Source organism: Equus asinus, chromosome 15, assembly GCF_041296235.1.
Source record: "Equus asinus isolate D_3611 breed Donkey chromosome 15, EquAss-T2T_v2, whole genome shotgun sequence".
Taxonomy (NCBI): domain Eukaryota; kingdom Metazoa; phylum Chordata; class Mammalia; order Perissodactyla; family Equidae; genus Equus; species Equus asinus.
Genome location: NC_091804.1, coordinates 32,544,764 through 32,555,358, shown reverse-complemented (window position 1 = coordinate 32,555,358; position 10,595 = coordinate 32,544,764). Strand labels below are relative to the sequence as shown.

At 44.1% G+C, this 10,595-nt stretch overlaps 1 long non-coding RNA gene across 1 annotated transcript; it reads left to right on the top strand.

The window, feature by feature from the left end:
• The first annotated feature begins 3,858 nt into the window (after nt 1–3,858).
• LOC139040326 (uncharacterized) lies at nt 3,859–9,277 on the top strand. Its single transcript, XR_011494645.1, has 3 exons — nt 3,859–4,447; nt 7,929–8,026; nt 9,160–9,277. It is a non-coding gene; the product is annotated as an uncharacterized lncRNA (long non-coding RNA).
• Nucleotides 9,278–10,595: the final 1,318 nt, after the last annotated feature.

The following is a 10,595-nucleotide window of genomic DNA, read 5'->3' as shown; positions in this document are numbered from 1 at the left end:
TGCTCTCATTTTGCTCAAGAGAAAACTGGAGCCCAGAGGCACTGAGCACCTCGTCCAAGGTCACGGGTCCAGGGGGACTCCGAGACCAGCCCTCTTTCCCCAGAACTGCACTGCCTCTAATCACATGCAGCAGATGCTCATCTGGGCTTTCACTTTACACACTGGGTTGCAAAATAAAAATCAGATCGTCACATAAAATGCTGGATTCAGCATGTTTCCAAGTAATTATTACTCACTGGTTTGTAGCTGCCCCTTGGCACACCCCTCAAAATCAGGATGGAGGAATTGATTATGAAGCACTGGTTTCATTAACCTTCACTGGACTGCAAAAGCCATTAATCCACAATGATCGGGATGGATTCTGGAAGCCAACTGCAATAGCCGAAGGAGCCCAGCCTGGGGAAGAGAAGGTAGGTTCATTCAGCCACTGTGTTAACCTAGCACCTGCTCTGGGCCAGGCTCAGGGCACGACACTGGGGTGGCAAGATCAGAAATGTACTGGCCATACTCAAGAGCCATATACATTCTTTCTGTCTATACCCTGATGTGTGTTCTTGCACACAGCTCAAACTCTAGTAAGGAGGGCCTTTGAAGACCTGGCCCAGGGGTCTATAGTCTCAGGCTGAGCTGTCTTAGAAACAGCCTGGTGGAGCCAGCCTGGTGGCGCAGCAGTTAAGTTCAAACGTTCCGCTTCAGCAGCCCAGGGTTCACCGGTTCAGATCCCAGGTGCGGACATGGCACAGCTTGGCAAGCCATTCTGTGCTAGGCGTCCCACATATAAAAGTAGAGGAAGATGGGCACGAATGTTAGCTCAGGGCCAGTCTTCCTCAGCAAAAAGAGGGGGATCGGCAGCAGATGTTAGCTCAGGGCTAATCTTCCTCAAAAAAAAAAAAGAAAGAAACAGAAACAGCTTGGAGTCAGGGACCACTCCAGGGGCTGGAGCTACTGTCTAAGCAAGAATTCAAGACATTAGCACATTGGACAGTGCAGATATAGGACATTTTCATCATCGCAGAGAGTTCTATCAGACAGCACTGGCCAAGAGTGCCCTTTCCTGGATGTTCTGCTTCCCTGAGTCTTACCAGTTCTTCCAGGCCCTTCAAAGACTGATATAAGCAGAGACTGATAGAAGTCACTGGTTTCTGGAAGGGGCAGAGCCCCAGTCCAATGGCTCTTCCAGATCTGAGATCCTCAGAAGTAAAGATGACCCACTTGAGAGAGAGAGGGCACTTGGGGATCAGTTCCTTAGACTTTTCAGGCCTCTGTGCTGGTAAAAGCTTCCAGAACAGGGGCCAGGAGAGCAGAGAGTATTAGGCGTCTCAACTTTTGAGGTCAGAAAGACCTAGGTTCCTATCCCAGGTTCCCCATTACTAGTTGGGTGATCTTCAGGCAAGCCTTTGGGCACCGACTTTCTTGCCAGCAAAAACAGCTAAGACCTATGATTGTCAGAAGATTAAATGAGACAGTGCCTGGCTCATAGTAAGTGCAGATTTCTTACTCAGCTCTTCTTGCCATTTTGGATGCCAATCTCCACTCTGCCACGGATAGGAGCCAGGGGTCATCCTCTCATCAGGTACCAGACGGAGGCTAGTGATGGTGAGCTGTTCCACTCATTCTTCCAATGGATATTTAATGAGAAAACACCAACCGCCTGGTCTCATGTTCTGCATCATGCAGAGATAGAAAACAAGTGAGTGAGAGGAGGAGCTCACTGTCTTGTGGGAGAGATCAGCAGGCAAACTGAAAATTATATAGCCAGGGGACCAGACGTTAATTGAGAGTGCACAGAGGAAAGTGCACAGAGGAGGTGACATCGCGGCCAAGACAGGAAGGGTGAATAGAAGTTTGCCGGGCCGGCACGTGGCACAGCAGCTAAGTTCACACGTTTTGCTTCAGCAGCCCAGGGTTCACCAGCCTGGATCCTGAATGCAGACCTATGCACCGCTTGGCAAGCCATGCTGTGGCAGGCGTCCCACATATAAAGTAGCGGAAGATGGGCACAGATGTTAGCTCAGGGCCAGTCTTCCTCAGCAAAAAAAGGAGGAGGATTGGCAGCAGATGTTAGCTCAGGGTCAATCTTAAAAAAAAAAAAAGCAAGCCCCTTCCTTGTCTTTTTGGATTTGCCTATGGTTCCACTATTGCATGCACATCCCCAAATTATAATTCTTTGCTCTTTCTGAATAAACCCATTTTTGCTACAGAAATAACCGGCTGGCTGTAAGTTTAAGGTCAATACCAGTGTGGGATGGCTTAGAAGAGACAAGACTGGAGAAAAGAGGGCCAGCTTCAATTTGCTCTGCTCTCTCCGTATCTCACTAGGCTCTGGTTACAAAGGACTTCTCAGTTCCTTGAATAACAAAATACTAAGTTCTTTTCCACCTGAGTGCCTTTGCACTTTCTGTTTTCTCTGTCTGGATCACTCTTTCTTGGCTGTTCCAGAGCTTCCTTTCTCTCAGCTTTCCCGTCTCAGATCAAGCATTTCTTCCTTTCGCTAATCTCCCCATCTAATGCATGGCTCCCTCCATTATTCTCTCTTGTAGCATCCTGTTTCTTTTTTCTATTTACCACAATTTGAAATTTTATTCTTATTTGTCTCATGCAGTCAATGTCTATCTTCCCCATTAGATTGTAAACTCCGTGAGGGTGGGTCACGTCTGCCCCATTCAACACAGTGTCCCCAGCACCCGGCACAATGCTGGGTACTTAGCACACTCTCAATAAATACTGGATGGATGGAACTGTTAGAATAACCGGGATGACCACAGCTTAGGTTAAGTAACACTAGCAGCAAAACTGAGATAAGGAGCCTAACACCACACGAAGTGGACCGGCAGGTTTGAGACAAGAATCGGAGTCAGTTCTGATTGCACTGAGTTCTGACTACACTACTAGCTATACAGCCCGGGCAGGTCAACAACTCTTTATCCACCACCATCCAGGTAAAATGAGGACAACACCCCTGCAGCTGGGCAGGACGAATGCCCTCCAAAGCAGAAACGACAAGGTTAGGGCTGGGGCCGAGGGTCGTGGTGGCTCATCCCTTGAGAACACCGGCAAGAACAGCTGTCGCTCCCTAAGGGCGAAAGTTAGGGCCCCATGGCAGTCCTGACATAAAATGGATCCCCCATGTGGGCAGTGCCATGGTTCTTTGTACCCTCTTAAAATGTCCGATGAGCATGAGGACTGGAGAGATTATTTAGGGCCGTTGTCATTTGTTTCTTTTAAAATAGTTTCCCCATCAATCAGCAGCTCTCTCCAAAAATCAACTAATAGAAATCTAAACGGCGAATTCTCAGGACTACAAGGAAGAAGGCAAATTCCAGCATGGGATAACCGAGAGGTAGGTGAGTAGATCCCCCCAGAGTGCCAATCAGTGAGGGGGACGAGCCAGTGTGCAAGGCCCGCCCAGCCTCTCCTCTTCCCCACTGGGTCTCGCCTCACCCCCAGGGCCCCAGGGAGACGCGAGCGCCCGCAGGGCCAAGAGACCTCCATGTTACTACAGTTCCCAGAGGGCTCTGCGCAGGGGGGGGCGGGGAGAGGGGGGGGCCCTAAGCCGCGGTTCGCTTCCCCCGCCTCCAGAGTGCGAGATGTTTTGATCCAGAAGGTTTCTCACTCCGGACGCCTTCTTCATCAGCCTTTCAATGTCCCTACGGATGTTGAGCAGGTCTGGCACCGCCCCCATTCTAATCAGCCAGGGGGAACTGGGAGCCGCAAGGCAATCTGGGAAATGTAGTTTCCAGGAAGACTTCTGGGAAACAGAGTCTGGGGAGGCAGCGAGCTTTTGCAGCCAATTAGAGCTGGGCTCGGGGCTTGCCACGTGACCTGCGCAATCAGTTGTTCTGCTGCTTTTCCTTTGCCAGAGCTGCGGCGAGGAGGGGTTCTGAGGGATGCTTAGTAACGCTTCCCTGTCCCTGCATGCTGCTTGTGCACTGGCCTCCTCAGTTCCTGAGTCGTCTCTGTTGCCCAAACAGTGCTGACTGCATATTTGCACATGTTTAAATTTGTTATGGCTCTCCATGACTTCGAGTTAACTTGCAAGCTATATAGGACGTCTTATACCTTGCTTTCTACAGCAGCCAAACTGAACCCGTCGAGTTGCTTTAAAGCTTTGCTGAATAAGCCATTAATCAATTACTGGGTCGCCTCATGTTTGGGACCTTTTCCACTACCTGTTCTCACTCCGCCGCCTCGTCTTCACTGATGACTGCATCGCCTCGGAAACTGAAATCCTCTCCTTTCTTGCTATCAACCCCCTCCTAGTTTCATTTCTTCCCCACGCAGCCTAAATCCTAAGAATCCTGTCCTGCCTCATGTCCTGTGTAACAACCGCAAGCCATCGATTAATACAGTTGTCTGCTTTGGGTTTGCCAGGTGCTCCTGGAAGGGGAAAAATACCTCACCCACCTTCACAGTTTGGAGCCTCTAGAATCAAAGTCTCAGACTTCCGGTAAGCCCTAAGCTCAGTGGATTGGGACAGCACTCAGGAGAAGGAGGCTGGAAAAAAAAATAGAAGAACAAGACTGCAGCACACACTTCTAGAGGGCGTACAGGCTTTGAAAGGGCTTTGTTGCATTTCACCTCACCCTGCTATCTCAGGTTTGTCCTGTTAGAGCCTGAGAATGAAATGTAGAACAAAGCAAAATGTTAGGAGAATATTCTAGAATGGTACATTGGTAAGAAGGTAGAAGGTACTGTAAAGACTCAAACAGAAATGTTAAGCAACATATAAAGAATGAAATGAAAATAGCAAGAAAACACAGCAAAGATGCTAAGTTGGTATAAGTTAAAAGTGTTAAATGAACCCAGAGAGTAAATGATAAAGTCCTTTAAAAAGCATTATGGTGGAAAGATTGGGTGTTTCTGATGGAAAGCCAGGCAGAGGCAATGTTTTGTTAGGCTTCCACAAAGATTAAAAGATTATACCCAGAAGATTCCCTTGAGAAGTGGCAGGTGTTAAGAGGACCCTGGAAATCAGTAACTAATCTGCCTTCAAAACAATAATTTTTAAAAAGTCTTTTCTTGCGGGAAAAAGGAGATCCAAAACAGGTATGTTTGGACATATCAGAGGCCCCTCCTGTGCCGCATCTTAGAGGCAGAATCCCAGGAACTGCGCTGCCAAGTACTGGAGGGGAGATTTGCTTTGGTTTTATTCTTTCAATGATAATGTTTTATTAATTTGTATCTTTCATTCCTCTATAGTATTAGGACCATTTGTCATGGAAAAAGGCTGTGAAATACCTTAAACCATATCTATAGTGTTTTCACATACCACGTGATATTTAATATAATTAAGGAAAGCAGCGAACTGGTGAGTTAATAGTTAACTGGGAACCGTATTGCTTTGAAAGCAATCCAATTTCTCACCCTTCTATGTATCAACCTGGCCACCTGATTCTAAATTTAAAGACTTGCTGTTTACCAACGGGAAGCTACAGCTACATTTACATGTGTCTCTGGGGAAAACGCGTGCAGAGAATAGCCACATCTTTATATGCAAGGCAAATACCTGGAACCAAACAAAACAATTCTGGAATCCCACCCTGGACATTAGTATTTTAGGAGTAGAGCACAAGATTTCCAATGATCAAGAAAACCTACACATTATAGAAAAGAAAGGACCAATTTGTTTGTTTGTTTTCAATTCATTACCCACCAATACTCTTGTAAAATAATGCATTTCCAGAAAAAATGAAATTATAATGAATTATAAAATATAAGCCCTATTTTGTATTAGATTCAACATACATAAAATCACTCTAAAATTGCCATGAAAGTCCCCAAACACTTAGGCTTAATTCTATATTTACTTCATAGCAGACCCAATCACCAACTCACACCTGTCTAAGGACCATATTTTGAATAGCGCTGAGATACAGCATCTAAAAACAGATCTTCCAGGAGCATGTCACATCTTACTCCCTGGCTCAAACATTCATTATTTTTATAATACTGACTTTTATTCAAGTCTTAATTGTCTGTAGTTTAAAGGGTCAACTAGGAGTACAAGGTTTTAAAAAGCAAGAGTCCTGGGGCTGGCCCCGTGGCCGAGTGGTTAAGTCCGCGCGCTCCGCTGCAGGCGGCCCAGTGTTTCATTGGTTTGAATCCTGGGCGCGGACATGGCACTGCTCGTCAAACCACGCTGAGGCGGCGTCCCACATGCCACAACTAGAAGGACCCACAACGAAGAATATACAACTACGTACCGGGGGGCTTTGGGGAGAAAAAGGAAAAAGTAAAATCCTTAAAAAGCAAGAGTCCTGTGCACCGTCCTTTACCCCCCACTCCCAATTCCTCTTTCCTTGCCTTCCATGTTTCTGAATAATAAGCATACAAGGCTACTCAAGTGACATATTTCATTCTAAGGCACAAATAATAATGAATATCCATCATCCACCTTAAGAAATAAAGCATTACATTTATACTTGAAGCCCTGTGTAACTCTCCCTGATTTCATTTCCCCTGCCAGAATGAAACCATGTTTGGTTTTTATTTGTGTTTATTATTCCCATATACGTCTTTTTATACTTTTACTAGCTATGTCTATATTCCCAAATATATATTGTTTTTTCATGTTTGTAAGTTTTATAAAAATGGTACAATACTTTCTGAAACTTTTTTTTCCTTAAAAATAGGTTTTTGAAGGGCCGGCCCAGTGGCGCAGTGGTTAAGTTCACACATTCCTCTTCTGCAGCCTGGGGTTCGCGGGTTGGATTCTGGGTGCAGACATGGCACCGCTTGACAAGCCATGCTGTGGCAGGCATCCCACATATAAAGTAGAGGAAGAAGGTCACGGATGTTAGCTCAGGGCCAGTCTTCCTCAGCAAAAAGAGGAGGATTGGCAGCAGATGTTAGCTCAGGGCTAATGTTCCTCGAAAAAAAAATCTTTAATGAAAGATCATAAGACATGCTCTCATATTTTCTGCTAAAAGTTTTCTTACTAAGTTCTTGAATTCCACTTGGATTTTTGTATTTGGTCTGAGAAAGAGTTTCCATTTTATTTTACTTTTTCCAAATTAATAACCAATTACTCGTCACTATTTTTGAAAAACCTGTCCTTTCTCCACTGACCTACAATGCCACTCTGTTATGTATATCAGATGTCCATCTATGGGTGCGTTCCTGGGAATGTGCACTCTGTTCGAGTGATGTGGTTATCTGTCCCTGTTCCAATGCCACGCTGTCTTAATTCCCATACTCTGTAATAAGTCTAGTCACGTGCTGGGGTGAGTCCGCCATCCTCTGCTTTTTCATGTATGTCTTAGCTGTTCTTGTACATTTACATTTTGGAATCAGCTTGTCAAGTTCCCAAAAAAACATGTCAGAATTCTGATTGGAATTGCAATAAAATCTATATATTCCTATGGAGAATCGACATCATTATGATATTAAGTTTTTCTGTCCATGTTCTTAATTTGTTTTTCTATTTGTCATCTTTGATAAAGATGCGTCTCTTTTTCTTTTTTTTTTTGTGGAAGATTAGCCCTGAGCTAACATCTGCTGCCAATCCTCCTCTTTTTACTGAGGAAGACTGGCACTGAGCTAACATCCATGCCCATCTTCCTCTACTTTATATGTGGGATGCCTACCACAGCATGGCTTGATGAGTGGTGCTAGGTCCACACCCAGGATCCAAACTGGTGAACCCCAGGCCGCCAAAACAGAATGTGTGAACTTAACCACGGCACCACCGGGCCAGCCCAGATTTGTCTCTTTTTTAAATAATTCTTCGTAAAGGTTTTAAACGTCTTTTGTTAGGTTTATTGAAAGGTACTTTATAATTTCTTTCTTAGTTGTAAATAACATGTTTTTTAAAATTGTATTTTCCAAATCTTCATATCTGAATTACATGAAAACAATTGACTCATCTTGCTAAACTCTCATATTATTTCACATAATCGGTTTGTAAATTATCTTGGCTTTTCTAACAGACAACCATATAGCCAGTGAATGATTGCACGGAATTGATATGCAGTGGACTGAATAATGCCCTTAGCCAAAGATGTCCACATCCCAATCTGCAAAACCTGTGAGTATGTTACTTTACGTGACAAAATGGACTTCGTAGGTGTGACTAAACCGAGGGTCTTGAGATGGGGAGAGTTTCCTGGATTATCCAGGTGACCCAACATAATCACAAGGGTCCTTTTAAGAGGCAGACAGAAGGGCCGGCCCACTGGTGTAGTGGTTAAGTTTGTGTGCTCCACTTCGGCGGCCCAGGGTTCATGGGCTGGGATCCTGGGTGTGGACCTACACACCGCTCATCAAGCCATGCTATGGCAGCATCCCATATACAAAATAGAGGAAGACTGGCATGGATGTTAGCTCAGGGACAATCTTCCTCAAGTCAAAAAAAAAGAGGAAGGTTGGTAACAGATGTTAGCTCAAGGCCAATCTTCCTCACCAAAAAAAAAAAAGAAGAAGAAGAAGGAGAGAGAAGTATCATTGACAATGAAGGCTACGTGATGACAGTAGCAGAGAAAGATGATGTGATGATGGAAACAAAGTTTGGAGTGATGTGCTTGATGATGGAAGAAGGAACCACAAGCCAAAGGCAGGTGGCCTTTAGTAGCTGGAAAAGACTGGGCCAGCCCCAGTGGCCTAGTGGTTAAGTTCGGTGCACTATACTTTGGCGGCCCAGGCCCAGTTCCCGGGCGTGAACCTACACCACTCATCTGTCAGTGACCATGCTGTGGCAGTGGCTCACATACAAAAAGAGGAAGATTGGCAACAGATATTAGCTTAGGGTGAAAGCAGGCTTTCTTCCTCAGCAAAAAAAAAAAGCTGAAAAAGATAAGAAAACAGACTCTTTCCTAGAGCCTCTAGAAGGAATACAGCCCCACCAACACCTTGATTTTAGCTCCATAAGACTAATTTTGGACCTCCAGAACTATACAGAATAAATTTGCATTGTTTTCAGCCACTAAGTTTGTGATAATTTGTTACAGCAGCAGTAAGAAACTAACGCAGAATGTGTGTAAGATAAATTTTTTGAGATCTGTCTTGTCTGAACTTATCTTAATTCAGCTCTCTCATTAGCAAGTTTGGTGGCTCTAAAATTCTAGGCTGGAGTCTTTTTCCTTAGAACAAGATAGGGTTTTTTACTCCCTTTACAATCTTTATATCATTTATTTCTTTTTCTTGTCTTACTGCGTTGGCCAGACTCTCCAAATACAAGATGGAATAGAAAGGGTTAGAAACACCCTTCCTGATTTCAAAGAGAATGTTTCTAATACTTCACCACGTAAGTACTCTATTTGCTGTAAATTATTGGTAGATAGTTTTCACAAGTTAAAGAAATTCCCTTCTTCTCCTAGTTGGCTAAGATTATTTTTAACAGAAAGAATGCTGAAATTTATCAAATGCTTTTTCTGTGCCTATCCAGATACTCATGTAGATTTTCCCTTTAATCTATGACTGTGATGATTTATATTAATACTTTTTCTTAAGCTGGACCAACTCTGCTTTACTGAGATGAGACCAGCTTGGCTCTGCTGCATTCAGCTTGCTAACGTTTTAATTAAAACGTTCACATCGATGCATATGAGTGAAACTGGCTGTAAATTCCTATCTTCTGCTGTCCTTGTCTGGTTTGGGTTCAGGGTTAGATAGCCTCACAAATTGAGTTGAAGAGTGTTCCCTGTTCTGCTACTTTGGTTGGTTCTTTTCATTTTAGAAATTAAGCATTTACTTATAACTACAGAAAATACAGATTCAATTCTCTTAAATTCCACACATTCTTACCCACACACTTCCAAAGCCTTCATTATCCTTATATGGTTATATTATCATTTTGGGTTCAGTCAATATTCAGAATTATCAGAATTATGTAAACATTATATACTAATGAGCCACATAGTATATTTCAGTTACATATCCTTTCCTGTACAAACTTTTCTTTTCCCTGGAGTAAATAAATGGACTCTTTTTGTTTGCTCGTTTAGTTTAGTTTTCTATGTGCCAGTCAGTAATTCCTCCTGAAACTGTTGCACAGAACTGTAAATCTCCTCTCAGTTCTCTTAAATATTAGACAACTGATCAGATGCGTGTTTTTCATGGAGAAAACTCTCCTGGAGTTCTCTCGTTCTCTTGCTCCAGACTGGATTGTGCTCTATGCCTGCTCCCTGCTGTTTTGGGGGGATTTCTCTCAACTAACACCCGTCATATTCCTTTTGTCTCTCCTCTGTGTTGGAATCCCTGTGTCCTGGTTTCCATGGTTTCCTCTTTCTTGATTTACTGGTTCATTTTGATGGAGTACATTCTCTCATTTTGAGAAGGGATGCACAGAAGATGAAACTTTTGAGGCCCACCTTGTCTGAGTTTATCTTAATTTTGCTCTCTCATTTGCTACTTGGATGGGTCTAGGATTCCAGATAGGAATCTCATCCCTTCAGAATCTAAAAGGCGGGGCTGGCCAGGTGGCACGGTGGTTAAGTTTGCATGTTCTGCTTCTCTGCGGCCCGGGGTTCACTAGTTCGGATCCCAGGTGCGGACACGGCACCGCTTGACATGCCATGCTGTGGTTGGCATCCCAGATATAAAGTAGAGGAAGATGGGTATGGATGTTAGCTCAGGGCCAGCCTTCCTCAGCAAAAAAG